A 15893-nucleotide genomic window follows, 5' to 3' on the forward strand; every position below is an offset into this window, starting at 1 on the left:
TAACTGTAAATAGACCAGACATCATATTTGTTGCATGTCTATGTGCAAGATTTCAAGCCAATCCAAACGAATCACATTTGATGGCTGTGAAGAGGATTTTTGGATACTTGAAGGGGACTCAAACTTGGGATTATGGTATCCTAAGGGAACTGGTTGTAAAGCTGTTAGATACACAGATGCAGATTTTTCTGGATGCAGGGTTAACATAAAGAGTACTAGTGGAAGCTGTAAGTTTCTTGGACAAAGACTTGTATCATGGTATAGCAAGAAACAAAATCTGTGTCAACTTCCACAGCTGAAGCAGAATACATAGCTGCTGGAAGTTGTTGTGCTCAAGTGCTTTGGATTAGAAATTAGCTAATGGATTATGGCCTGGTGTTACACAAAATTCCAATTATGTGTGACAATACTAGTGCTATATCTATTGTGGCTAATCCAGTTAATCACTCTAGGACAAAGCACATTGATGTAAGGTACCATTTTATTAGAGAACATATTACAAATGGTACCATTGAGCTCAATTTTGTTCCAACAGAAAAACAATTAGCTGATATTTTTACTAAACCTTGATGAAGCAACTTTCACTAGACTTGTAGGTGAAATTGGAATGCTTAATTCTTCATCCTAAGGCAAGAACTCAGCTAATATTTTGTAGCAGATTAATTTTTAGTAAATCAATATTAATTTGATTTAATTAAAAATTAACTGGAATATGAATTATAAATATTTCAGAAATCTCTGCATATTTATTTTTTCAAATTTTTAAAATTTAGCTTAGAATTTTTCAAAATTCTAAGTAAACTGTCTGGATGTTAATTTATATTTTCAATATGTAAAATTAGCAAGGCAGAATCAAAGTGATCAAAAGTATAAAGAGAACTGAGTTCTCGATAAGTCTAATTGACTTATTGGCAAGTCATTTTAAGACTTCTCGAGTGAGTTCTCGATAAGTCAATTTTCCTGACATCTCGAGTGACTTCTTGATAAGGTTTATTATGACTTATCGATAAGTCATTGTATAGTTCTCTAATAGTGTTAACTCACAGAGTTCTCTACACGTATAATTTTAGACTTATAAATAATTCAGAACTGAAATAATTTAATTTAATAAATTATTTTGGTAAAATACTTTTGGCAAAATTATTCTGATTTTATTTTGATTTATTCAAATAAAAATTGGAATCAATTCAGTCCATTTTGGACAAACTAGGTATTTATTTGACATCTCGATAAGTTATTTTTTAGTTATCTAAACGAGCAAATTAAAATGATTTCTCGATATGTAATTCACTTTCAAAATGACTTCTCGATAAGTATACTCCAAACGTCTATTTTTGAGTCCTCGATAAGTCATTTACTTTTACTATAAATACCCAGAAATCTCGATACACATATACTTACGCCTTCGAGAACTCTAAGTCACCTAGCCTTTTCAATTCTAAACCGATTTCTCTATCATTTCAAACTCTTTCTCACTAATTTTTCTTACCCATTCACTCTTACTCAACAACAATTGAACTCAATACTGTTAAAGCTATAATCCCAGAGAAAGGAACCAACTATATTGCTTTCATTGATGCTAATAAAGCCCCTGACAGTTTCAAGGGGTTTATGAATTTTTTTTCCTGAATCCTATCTTGCAGGTGCTTTAACTGCTAACCTAGTCCTATACTTGGATGTTCTGCATGAATTATGGACAACAGCTGTGGTGAGAACTGTTATGAATGACAACTCTGTGTCCTTGGTGGTAACATGCTCAATTGGAGGCCAATCTATAGAGTTCAATGAGCAAGATGTGAATGCAGCTTTGGGTCTTCCAACTGCTAATCTAATGGAGGTGCCAACATAAGATAAGCTAGCTGAGTTCATGGATTTCATCAACTATGGTGGAAGAATCAACCTGGCAAGCTTGAACAGAACAAACCTAAGGAAGGAATGTTCCTTCATGTTTGATTCTATGGTGAGGGTCTTCACATGCAGGAAGACAGAATATGACAACATATCAAGTGTGGTGCAGAAGCTGGCGTTCTCAATAGCCCACAACAGACACTTGAATGTTGGTCTATTGATCCTGGAAGAACTTGCCACCAGGCTAACTATGCCCCAATCTTCTAGAGGTGAGGAAATTTTCTTTCCTAGATTTATTATGTCTACTTAAATCATAAAGTATCAGACATACATTTGTTGAATGGTATAGACAACACTAAAATAGACAATTATAAGCAAGTGTCCAAAATCATATTTGGTTCACTTACTACAAAGAACAAGGTAAATATGAGTATGAAAATCAATCCATTCATAACGGAGAGGTTTAAGACTTACCCTTACCCTATGCCTGATATGAGATCTAATGCACAATCTAGTACAACCATGGTCCCTGAACCTGTAGAAGTTCAAATACAGGAAAACCAACAGGGGCCTTCCCAAGCTGACACCACTTCTTCAAAACCAATAGCAGTTAGGAAACCAACCACTTCATGCTCTTAAAAGGATGAAGTGAGTAAAAAGAAGAGAAAGGAGATAACCTTTACTGTAATGAATGAAAGTGGTGAGGAACCAATACCAACTGAGGCACCCTTAGTTAGAAAAATAAAGAAGGCTAAGAAAACTGAGTTGACCACTAAAGCCACCTATGTATCCTCCCAAAAGGATTAAGTTGTACAAATGGGGTCAAAACAGATTCTAGAGACATCCTCTCAACATGGTGTTTGTATTGAAAAAAGCATTCTCCCCAATGCATCTTGTAATGAGTCTACACCTGCACTAGATCAAGTTCCAGTGTATGAAAGAAGAAATAAGGATGGCACACACAGTGAGAGCACATCTATTGAAGCTCCTTCATTCACTCAAGGGGAGCTGCCAACACTCACTCATGATCGAACTCTACTTATCTCTCAAATTTCTTCTTCTCATAATGTGCTTAAATCTAATTTTTAAGTACAACCCCATTCAAGTGACTTGGTTCAAGAAACCTTGCTCATCACCCATACACCAAATTCAGATGGTGAGAGGCTACTAGTTGGGGTAGACCTTGATGACACCATCACAAACATGGGAATTTTTCAGTTTTTACTAAAGACACCATGTTGGTTGAAAATGCACCTTAATGTGCAAACCAGTCTTCACAGACTGTTAGGTTTGAGGGTAGTACTCCTGAAGGGGAGATATCTAAATCCTCTCCAATTCAATTGGAGGTTCTTGTTCCAGGAACAAATCCCCTTAAAACCTTAGCAGAAATTGCTTTAGCAATTGATGCTAGGAGTACAATTGTCAATGACCCTGCTATGGGAGAGGCAAGTATAGCACATTTAAGTGACAGTGTGGTGCAAGACACACAAGGGTTTGAGGCTATTTCAAATGACAGTAGCACACTCAAATCCCCTCCAATTCAAACGGAGGTTCCCACAACTGGTGAGGGACAACACCTTGTCATAAACATAGAGAAATCTGTGAGTCAAATTGTGATTCCTATCATAGGTGGTTCTGATCCTTCACACCAACCCTCAACCTCTCAACCTCAACAACCACACATCATCTCATAATGGCTGCAAACAACTGTCTCTCAACCTACATCTGTGGATGATCTTCTTGTTGAGCAAATATCTGGATTAGCCAACATCTCACAACATGTACTTACTTTAGATATGAGCAACCAGGACTATCAAGCCATTCTGCTAACATACAATGAAGAAGTTGAAAAATAGAAGGAGAAAATTGTAAATGATGCAGAACAAGATGGGAATGTAGATGCATGGCCGTCTAAAGATTTTGTTTTGGAGATGGATCAACTCTTGGCTAGATTTAGGGATGAATATATCACTATTCTTGGAAGCAATGCCAAGGCCTTTACTCCACATGATGTTTATGATGCAGTCACTGAAGTTTACAAAGCTCAACTCAAGGCTTTTCACCTCTTTGGTAAAGCTCTAGAATTAAAGATGGCTGGTCATGAAGAAAAGATAAGGAAGCTGGTGAAAGAGAAGATGGATGAGATCATACCTTCTCAAGTCAAGATCACCTCAAAGTTTAACATTTTGCTGACCAAATGTCAAGGCTAGATCCGACTTCTATGGAAAAAGATGTCAAAAATCTCAGAAAATCTTTCATTGCTCTCCATGAAGTGGTTCAACAAAAAATTACAAGTTCCAATGACACAAATCTCAAGTTGAACCAGCTTCACCAAAGCAGATATGAGCCCTCTGCACTACTCATGGAGGGTATCAAACAGGCTGTGACAGACACCTTTGGACCTTCTATCCCATCAAGCTCTCATCAACCCGCCTCTACATCTACCAATCTTCAAATTTAAGCACTTCAAGGTCAAGTCTCCACTATGCAAACCTCAAATGACCAACTCACAGCTCAAGTGCAAGCTCTCACTACACTGGTGCAGAATCAACAGACAGATATTCAAACCTTGGTGGACTCCCACAAGCACTTACGTATGCAAAATGTTGTGGCTTGGGGAGCTATCATGGGAAAGCTTAACATACCTCTGCCTGCACTTCCAGAAGCTGTGAGGCCTGAAATTCCTACTCCTCTTATCATGTCTACCAACAAGACTAGGGGAGAGATAGAGGCTGAGCAATTAAGATCATCTACTCAAACTGTTCAAGCTGCTGACAAGAGAAAATCTCAAGAAGTTGATATTGGAATGGAAAGGCTAATCTAGTCTGAGCAGGGAATTTGATGAATTACTCAAGGCTCTCAGGGCTTCTCTAAATAATAATTTCTTCACTTACAAGAAGGCCTTGGATAAGACAATAAATTCTATAAGGGTGATCTTAGTGACAAAGGACAATTTTCGGGAAAGAAGAATTGTGGTCAATATAAATGACTAAGCCGTAGACAGGTGTATGCAGGTGTCCCTTAACTATCTTATCTCTAGAAGGGCATCTGAACTGGAAATTATGATAAACAAGGTCAAAAGAGTGATTCATGAAGGCACTCTCTTGCTAACTAAATCAAAGAATGCTCAAGTAGATGCTTTTCCAGAAGCATATCTATAGCCAAGCAAGGGAGTGACATACATCTGTGCTACCACCAAACATTGCAAACATTTTCATATCCCTAAGCAATGTGTCATGGCCAACAAAAAGCTCATCATGATTCTAGAGTCTGATTTGAAAGTCAAACAAAATGAGATTGTTGAAGATAAAGAAATGATTAAGCTGTTGGAGAGATATATGAGGAACCCTGAAGCTAACTTGCCTAAAATTCCAATCAATAAGAATGACTTGGATGACGATGAGCAGAAGAAAGATGATCAAAAACCTTCTGGCTCAAATCCTAGTCAATCCTCTAAGGCAGCTGGAAGCAAAGATAAGAAGGAGGAGAAAAAGTGTAACACCCCTTCTTAAAAATTGAAGGAGATATTATTATAATCCATAAACCTGCAAACAGAGCACTAATATAATCTCTAATAAATATTTAAATCTAAATAACGTTGGAAGTATATAGACCTAATCAACAAAATATAGTGTATCTCTCCATCACACAGTCCTTAATCCCCCTTAGCACCTGCCAGAAAAATAATACGGCAAGAGCTAAATGCCCAGTACGGATTTAGATTATAGTTTATAAAATAGAAAATCCGGAATTAATATTTCCCAGTTTATAATAAAATAATAATTTTAAAAACATGTATGGCTGAAGCAACAAAGGGTTAGGATATTTCATACCAATATCTTAACAGATACAAATACATACATCATAGGGTACCATAATGTATGCAACAAACTGGTTAACGTGTACGGCATATACAACGTCACCGCCAAATCAAATTAAATCAAACTATGGGTGCACCCACGTATCCTGAACAAATATCAAATGCGCAAAAGCTCCTCCCAAGAGCTAACAGAAGGATACGCCGTGACCAATCACACTGTCACGGAAGTGTCATGTCACTGGTGCCGCAATGACATGGCTGTAGTACCCCTACAGCTGGTTAACTTGGTATACCCTAAATCATACTAAGGGTCCAAATAAAATAATTCTCGCAAAATTTAAAATCATCTCAAACAAATAATTCAGATTTTCAAAACAGATGGTGTCATAAATAATTTTTGAAAATCGCATGACAGATTTTTAAAATTTTCAAAATCAATTTTTAAAATAATTTTCGGAAGTTAAACGGTCAAAACAAATATTAACGGAATGAACAGAAAGTAGAACGGAACAAATCAAATAAATAATATAGACAAGAGGAGTATCGCTGAATAAAAAGGAGACGGGATCCGTACCTCAAATATAACAATCCTCTTAACTAACAAAATCTGCAAATCACCTCTCACTAAATTCCCGAATCCTGAGTTAATAACAAAAGTATTGACATATTAAAGTCAATATATTATTAAAGTCAATACAAACCCTGTGAATTTGTTCGTACTTAGATAATAAGCCTTTCTAATAAATAAAATAAAAATGCATTAGCCTTATCCATGAATAACTTCCTATCCTTGTAATTCTATTATGCACTAAGAGACTCTCGTCATACAAACAATTGATCAAGACTACTCCTAATATTAATATTACAATTTTGACTCTAATTTTACAAACCAGTTTCGGTGGATCGAGCTATTGAATCTACATATATTTATATTTTACATGATTACCTTAGATTTTGAAGCCATAAAATCAATTAAGTTTATAATTTAATATTCATGAAACATAAGCATATACTTTAAACCCTTTCATGTTTTATTAACTAATATCTGAATTTTTAAAACACTAACTACTGAAGTAGACCATTAAGTTAACATGCTCCTTCGTGATGTGACATTATGAATTATGAATGTATATAGGATTAATCAATTATATAAAAAGACTACTAAAACTTGAACATGAATTAATCACCTTACTTGGTTTACGGTCAAACGACTCATACAAATGTCTTTGACTCTTCTCTCTCTCCTCATGGCTCTGTTTCTCCCCTCTGTTTCCCTGCCTCTTTTTTTTATCTTCGTGGCTTTACTATTAGGGTTTCTAATTAATTAGACAATGATTGTGTGTGCAAATATATAGCCTCTAGATATTTGTTTATTTTTTTAATTACCAATATATTAGATCCCTTATTTTAATTATATTCAAGTCGTTATTATTATTATTATTATTAAATTCCGGATATTACAAAAAGAGAGGTGATGAGAGAAGAAAGAAGAAAAATAAAGACAGTTCAGGACCACACCAACAAACCCTAAATATCTAAATTAAACAAACCAAACCCTCTATGCAAATAAATTCAAATATCAAACCACCTCAAACTTCAAAGCCTAAATTCATATACAAACAAACTACTAACACATTTCTAAAAAATACCAAGCACGTTAAGCCAAACATTTCTCAAGAAAATCACAAACCTACCTTCTGTCAAGCCATCACTCAAAGTTCACTACAAGTCTGTTAGGAGGAAACCTAAGAAAGCTAAGCATACTGAAAAAGTGCAAGTTACTAAGAGGGCCATCTGGAATTGTTACAAGCAAAGTGATTTTCTATCTCTAAACTGGTGCAACTCAGATGAAGACTACTTTCAACAACTAGCTGAGAAAATAGTCAGAGTTTGGGTTGTAACACTAAGGAAAGTAAGAATCTACTATGAAGATGGGTCCTTCACATTTCTTGGCAGCAACTTAATGGATACTTTCGCACCCACAGAAGTTAAGAGAGTGATAAGCTTACTAAAGTACAAGAACACTGCAACCATTGCATGGAGATCTGTTTTAGCTGAATGGTTGATAGTAAAGGAGGAAACAAGAGCAAGGAACAATGCTGAGTATTAGGAGAGGAAGAGAAAGTATGATGATGAAATAGAAATATACATTAAAAGATCAGAAGAACTCAAGGCAAGAGGTATGATAGTAACATGGTCAAATCCCCTCCTATTCAATTGGAGATTCCCATTGTTGGTGAACAACACACTGTCACAATATCACAATCACAGTTCCAACTGTGAGTCAAACTGTGGCATCTGTTAGAGGTAATGTTCCTTAACCCCAACCATCCACCTCAAACACAACAAACATCCCTTCTACATCAAACATTTCTCAACAACCCTCACACTTAATCTCTAGTGGCTACAGGATGCTCAGGCTCAACCAATCACCATAAATGACCTTCTGGTAGATCAAATCTCTAGACTTGCCAACATCACACAACAGCTTTTTACAACAGACATGTCCAATCATGATAATAAAGCAATCTTGCTGTCTTATGAAATAGATGTTAAAGAATAACAACACAAAATTGTCAATAAAGCTGAACAAGATGGAAAATGTGGATGCTTGGTTAGACAAAGACTTCAGTATAGAGATGGATGAGGTTTTGGCTAGGTTTAGAGATGAGTATGTAACTATCTTGGGAAGTAATTCCAAAACTCTCAGTCCCCAGGAAGTTTATTATGTTGTTACAGAGGTCTACAAGGTACAACTTAAAGCTTTTCACCTTATTGGTAAAGCATTGCAACACTCTGAACAGTCATCAAGACAGAATTAGAAGATTGGTGAAAGACAAGCTGGATGACCTTGTGCCAAGTCAAGTTGAAATCAAGAACAAAGTTCAGAAATTTTTTGACCAAATGGCAAGGTTTGATATGTCCAGCAAGGAGCATAGCACCAAGCAACTGAAACAATCTTTTGTAGTTTTACATGAAGTTGTACAGAATCACATTATAAATAATAATGACACAAGGGTCAAACTGGATCAACTTTATCAAGCTAGATATGAACCATCTTCTCTTTTAATGAAAAGGATCAAGGAGATAGTTCAAGCTACTTTTAGTGCTCCTATCTCTTCAAATTCCCAACAACATCCTTCTACATCAATAAATCTCCAAATACAATCTCTATAACAACAAGTTTCAACTCTCTAAGTATTGAGTGGTATTTATGACACTTTATAATGCTCTATTAAGCTTTGAATTGGTGCATTTACACTAAAGTTGTTGGTATTTTAATGTGTTTCTAGTATTTTTGCATTTTAGGAATTAATTCAGAAATCAGGTGAAATAACATTGTTTTTGAGTTAATATGGTGTTAGGATGGTGTCCATGGAATAAAGCTCGGGAAACCAACTCATTGCATCAAGAATTGAAGAAAAACATAATTTTCTCCAGGAGCACGGCGCGCCCGCGCTGTCATAGCGCGGACCCGCGCCCAAACTACAGAGATGCAGCGCGCTGATGAAGCGCGTGGTCGCGCCGGTTCGGGATGTTAGAATCTTGATTCTACATGGCTTCTAATTGGAGGACTTCTACTTTGCATGGGCTGCTGTATATACCTAAATAAAAGATGTTTTCAGAGAGAGACGTACCAGAACACAAGGAGAAGGCGTAAGAAGACCGTTTTAGCACAATTTAACAAAGGCGAAGAAGATCTAGCTTATACTTGTGATTCTTTGTTCTAAGTTGTAATGTTGGATGCTAGTTTTCTTATTCGTGAACCTATACTCTTGTTTCATACTTTTTTTATTATTTATTCAGTATAAAGACTACGTTTATTATACCATACTTTCATTGGAACCCACATTGATGATGAGTCTGATTATGGGATAATCGTTATCGTGGGGTTCTAGTGGATTTATTTATGGATTTCTTTAGTTGATTTATTTCGATGCCTTATTGTATGGTGATTGTATGATAATCTAGTATTCGTTGTGCTTATTCATCTTATGAGCGTCGCGAACTTATAAGGTAGTTTGTTAATTCTTAATGAAGCGATAGTGAATTTAAGGATTTAGAAATTGCCATGCTAGAATAGGTTCATGTGTTATTGTTATGCATGATTCGTAGATAATTTTAACTATTTACATGCCTTATGTAATCACGATAGATAACTTGTGTATTAAACCATTATGCTGTCAAATTCTATAGACATATAGGGTCTCAATATAATTGGTGTCTATTCAGCTTCTATCTCTTTTGTGGATGTCTGGTAGTATGGTATCCGTGCAACGAAAGTTGGCGTTTATCAGTTTCGTGTCTGATTAGTGTCATCACCATTACATGCTAAGGTTAAGAACGAAAAGACTATTGAATGAAGTACTTAATGAAGTTAGAATCACATGTTTGTGTCATATATTATTCAATTCTCTTTACTCTCTTTAGTTAAAGTTCCCTAGTATAATTCTCAACAGTTAATCGTAGTATAATTAAAACCCAAATTTTTATTCGTCTTAGCATCGAATTGTAGCCATATCATTGTTGCATAAGTGCATAAATCACAAAGTTAATCTAAGCCTGTCCTTGTCGGAATGAACTAGAAATAATTCTATATTACTTGCGAACGTGTATATTTGCGTGAATTTTAGCGCATGTTTAGCGACTAATAAGTTTTTGGCGCCGCTGCCGGGGACTGTAGTATTAACTTTTAGTTTATGTGTTTGTCATCAGTGATCGTTAAAGTTCATTGACTCAGACATTGTTACTTACTTACTCTTTTCCTTGTCGTGTTTCAGGTACTCTAGCGAGCGTGTATGCATACGCGTTCGCGGGCTCGTTAGAGAACTTTGGATCAAGCCGAGGAAGAAGCTGTAGTGATTCGAAGGGAAGTTTTTGAGGAAGAAGAGAAAGTAGAAGAAGAAGAAGAAGAAGAAGAAGAAGAGAAAATTGAGGAACCAGCTTTAGTACTGATGGGAGATCAAGCAGAAAATCCTAAGGCTCTGACGGACTATTCTCAGCCTAAGATCAATGATATTAAGTCAAGCATCATCAGACCGGACATCTCGGCTAACACTTTTGAGATCAAGTCGAGCATGATTCAGATGATACAGAACTCAGTTCAGTTTGGGGGTTCTCCTAGAGAAGATCCCATCATGCACATCAGGGATTTCATCGAGATCTGTGACACTTTCAAGTTCAATGGGATGACTGAAGATGCTATCAAGCTGCGACTCTTCCCATTCTCTCTGAGGGATAAAGCAAAGTACTGGTTACATTATCTACCACCAGGGTCTATCACCAAATGTGAGGATCTAGCTCAAAAGTTTCTCACTAAATTCTTCCCTATGGCGAAGACTGCTGTAATCAGGAATGCTCTTACTCAGTTTGCTCAGCAAACTGGAGAATCTCTGTGTGAGGCTTGGGATCGATATAAGGAGATACTAAGGAAGTGCCCACACTATGGCATGCCTGATTGTATGATTATAAACTATTTCTATAATAGTTTGGGCGCTCATTCTAGACCAATGCTCGATGCAGCGTCTGGTGGAGCCTTATGGGCCAAAAGCTATAATGAAGCTTATGAGTTGATTGAACTCATGGCAGCTAATAAATACCAGAATCCTACGTAAAGAATGTTGCAAGGCAAGGTACAAGGAATTCTGGAAGTGGATACAGCTACTGCTATAGCTGCTCAACTTCAAGTTTTGACGATAAAACTCGACTCTTTGGCGAATTATGGAGTTAATCAAATATCTAGTGTTTGTGAGCTTTGTGCGGGGGCGCATGAAACTGAGCAGTGCGCTATTTCTAGTGAATCAGCTCAATTTGTGAGCAACTTTCCGAGATCATAGCAACAAGATCCAGCCACTTATCATCCAAATAACTGTAATCATCATAACTTCAGCTGGAGTAATAATCATAATGCGGTGCAACAATCTTATCAGCCATACTCAGCAAAGCAGTATAACCCTCCTGGTTTTCAGCAACCGTAATATGCCCCTAAGCAACAACTTCAACTTCAACAACTACCGTAAGCTAATGAAAAATATGAATTGGAGGAGTTGAGGCTCATGTGTAAGATCCAAGCTGTGTCTATCAAGACCTTGGAGAATTAGATTGGGCAAATTTCTAATACATTACTGAATCGTCAACCTGGAACGCTTCTGAGCGATACTGAAGTGCCAGGCAAGAAGGAAGATAAGGAGCAATTTAAGGCAATTATATTGAGGTCTAGTAAGGTTGTGAATCCTGAAAAAGCTAAGACAAAATTTGAAGTTGAGGCTGAAGAAGAAGAGGTGCAGAAGGAAGAAGAAGTGGAACCAAGGAAGACTATTGTTGAGCACACTCCTCTTGAGGGTAATATAGGGGAGAAACAGATCTATCCTCCACCTTCTTTTCCTAAGAGGCTGCAGAAGAAAAAGCTGGATATGCAGTTTGAGAAGTTTCTGGAGGTGTTCAAGAAACTTCACATCAATATACCTTTCGCTGAAGCTCTTGAACAAATGCCTAGTTACGCGAAGTTCGTGAAAGGTATTCTCTCTAGGAAGGTGAAGCTTGATGACTTAGAGATCATTGCTCTCACGGAGGAATGCAGTGTTATGCTGCAACAGAAGTTGCCTCCGAAGTTTAAAGATCCTGGAAGCTTCACTATTCAATGTACCATTGGAAAGGTGTCATTTGACAAGTGTCTATATGACTTGGGAGCTAGCATCACTTTGATGCCCTTGTCAATCTTTAAGAAGTTGAACTTGCCTGATCCAAAGCCTGCTTATATGACTTTGAAGTTGGCCGATCATTCTATTATATATCCTCGAGGTATTGTGGAGGATGTCTTTGTCAAGATGGATAAACTCATCTTCCTTGCTAATTTTGTAATTCTTGATTTCGAGGAGGATAAGAAGATTCCCATAATCTTGGGAAGACTTTTCTTGGCTACTGGCCGAACCTTGATAGATGTGTAGAAAGGTGAGCTCACCATGCGAGTGATTGATCAGGATATAACTTTTAATGCGTTCAATACCATGAAGTTCCCTACAGAAAATGAGGAGTGCTTAAAAGTGGAGTTGGTTGATTCGGTGGTTACTTCAGAACTCGATAAATGGCTAAGGTCTGATGCCTTAGAGAAGGCCTTGTTGGAGAATTCTGATAGTGAAGATGATGAAGGGGATGAGCAGTTGCAATTTCTGAATGCTTCTCTCTGGAAGAGGAAGATTGATATGCCTTTTGAATCTCTGGGAATGGAGGAGTTGAACAAAGCTCCTAAGCGCCTCAAGCCATCTATTGAGAAAGCTCCTACTCTTGAGCTTAAACCTTTACCTGAACATTTGAGGTATGCGTTTTTAGGTGATGCATCTACTTTGCCTATTATTATTGTATCTAACCTTTCAGGTAGCGATGAGGAGAAGCTTTTGAGAATTCTTAGAGAATTCAAATCGGCAATTGGTTGGACTATAGCAGATATCAAGGGAATAAGCCCTTCATATTGCATGCATAAAATTCTGCTAGAGGAAGATATCAAGCCTACTGTTGATCAACAAAGAAGGTTAAACCCTATCATAAAGGAAGTCGTGAAGAAGGAAATTTTTAAGTGGCTGGATGCAAGAATCATCTATCCTATTTCTGACAGTTCATGGGTGAGCCCAATTCAGTGTGTGCCAAAGAAAATAGGTATCATTGTGGTTGTTAATAAGAAGAATGAGTTTATTCCTACTCGAACAATCACGGGGTGGAGAGTTTGCATGGATTAGAGAAAGCTGAACAAGGCCACAAGAAAATATCACTTCCCTCTGCCATTTATTGATCAAATGCTTGACAGATTGGCTAGGCATGAGTACTACTGTCTTCCGGATGGTTATTCTGGTTATAATCAAATTTGCATTGCTCCAGAAGATCAAGAGAAGACTATTTTCACCTGTCCTTTTGGTACTTTCGCCTTTCGAAGAGTTTCTTTTGGGTTATGTGGAGCACCGGCCATATTTCAGAGATGCATGATGGCTATCTTCTCTGATATGATTGGTCAAAATGTGGAGGTGTTCATGGATGATTTTTCTGTGTTTGGTGATTCATTTTATGGGTGCTTGTAGAATCTAGGCGACGTTCTCAAGAGGTGTGTTGAGACCAATCTGGTTCTCAATTGGGAAAAATGTCACTTTATAGTGTGACAGGGCATTATTCTTGGGCACAAGGTCTCTAGTAAAGGTCTTGAGGTGGACAAAGCCAAAGTGGGGGTCATCAAAAATCTTCCCCCGCCAATTTTTGTTAAGGGGGTTCACATTTTTCTTGGTCATGCGGGCTTCTATAGGCGGTTCATCAAGGACTTTTCAAAAATTTCTAAACCTTTGTGCAATATTCTGGAGAAAGATATCCCGTTTAAGTTTGATGACGAGTGTGTGGCTGCTTTTGAGTTCTTAAAAAAGAGTTTAATCACGTCATATGTCATAACTGCACCCTATTGGAGTGAACCTTTTGAGATGATATGCGATGCAAGTGACTATGCAGTTGAAGCAGTTCTTGGGCAGAGAAAGAACAACATATTTCATGTGGTCTACTATGCTATTAAGACCCTATATGGTGCTCAACTAAATTATACTACTTCAGAGAAAGAACTTTTGGCTATTGTCTATGGTTTTGAGAAATTTTGATTTTATCTGCTTGGGACGAAGCTGACAGTTTTCACTGATCACGCTGCCATTCGATATCTCGTCTCGAAGAAGGACTCGAAGCCTAGATTGATTCGATGGGTTCTTCTACTCCAGGAATTTGAGTTAGAGATCAAGGACATAAAAGGGACTGAAAATTAAGTCGCTGATCATCTCTCTCGTTTAGAGGATCCAATTGCTACTTCACAAGGTAAGACATTAATCAATGAGTCTTTTACCGATGAGTAGCTGTTTGGAGTGCAAGAGGAAGAATCGTGGTTTGCAGATATTGTGAACTACTTTGTGAGTAATATCATGCCTCCCGACTTATCATATGCTCAAAGGAAGAAGTTTCTGCATGAAGTGAAGTTGTATATGTGGGATGAGCCATTTCTTTTTCGACAAGGAGCTGACCAAATCATCAGAAGATGTATTCCTTACAGCGAAATGGGGGGGATCTTGCGAGATTGCCACTCAACGGCTTATCGAGGACATTATGGTGGAGAAAAGACAGCAGCTCGTATTCTTCAAGCAGGTTTCTTTTGGCCAACTTTATTCAAAGATGCTCATCAGTTCATTTTGAAATGTGATCGATGTCAACGTGTGGGTAATATGTCCAAGAGGGATGAGATGCCTCTTAATGTGCTTCTCGAGGTTGAAGTCTTCGATGTTTGGGGAATCGATTTTATGGGGCCATTTTTCTTATCTTGTAACAATCAGTATATCTTGTTGGCGGTTGATTATGTGTCGACATGGGTTGAAGTTAAGGCGTTTCCAACGAACGATGCGAAAGTAGTGCTTAATTTTCTTCACAAGCAGATATTCACAAGATTTGGAACTCCAAGAGACATAATCAGTGATGAGGGGTTGTGACGCCCTCAATCTCGGGGTTAGGAAATGAGGACTCACACACCTCTATTCTAATAATTAAATATGCATAAACCCCGATTAACTACTAACAGGATCAACAGGATAAAGTATGAGAAAAGATTACAACTACCAATCATAGAATATAACTTACAAACCCAAAATATTATTAAATAATCAATATCAATTCCGGCTGGGAATCGACAGATAACCCATTGTATCTTTATACACCTCTTTCTAGGCGCGAGCTCACTCATAACCTGTACTACCTGCTCTGGCAACTGGAAGCCCTCAACACGGTAGGGACCACCAGGTACGCTCTTACGAGCAGTGCGCCTAAGCCTGGCCATCTTCTTGCTTAACTGCCATGGTTAGATTAAGACAAAACAAGTGAGTAGAAAACTCAGCAAGTAACTATTTAGCAGTTCTACAATATCAAATCTCAATATACTTTGAACAAACTAGGGCATTCTACTTTAGCTAATCTAGGTGGCAGATTTCCACATATTTTTTTTTTGTTTTCTTTTGGATAAGGAAAGGTATCCCAAGAATAGTTGGGCTTTCAAGACACAAGGCTCGAAACAGGATGAAAGCCGACATTCATCACAAATCATTATAGGATCAAAATAGATCTTTCGATAGAGGAAAGCAACAGTATTTCAAGGTATAGAATCATACATATGATCAACAATTTCAGGAATTAGGGTTCTGAGCTTTAAGCTCGACAATAACAT

The 15893-nt window shown here is 37.4% G+C and overlaps 1 non-coding gene across 1 annotated transcript; it reads right to left on the reverse strand.

Annotated features, from left to right (window-relative positions):
- Nucleotides 1-11013: 11013 nt before the first annotated feature.
- Nucleotides 11014-11120, reverse strand: LOC141710129 (small nucleolar RNA R71). Its single transcript, XR_012570664.1, has one exon. It is a non-coding gene; the product is annotated as a small nucleolar RNA R71 (small nucleolar RNA).
- Nucleotides 11121-15893: the final 4773 nt, after the last annotated feature.

This window comes from Apium graveolens, chromosome 2, assembly GCF_009905375.1.
Source record: "Apium graveolens cultivar Ventura chromosome 2, ASM990537v1, whole genome shotgun sequence".
In the NCBI taxonomy this organism is placed as follows: Eukaryota; Viridiplantae; Streptophyta; class Magnoliopsida; order Apiales; family Apiaceae; genus Apium; species Apium graveolens.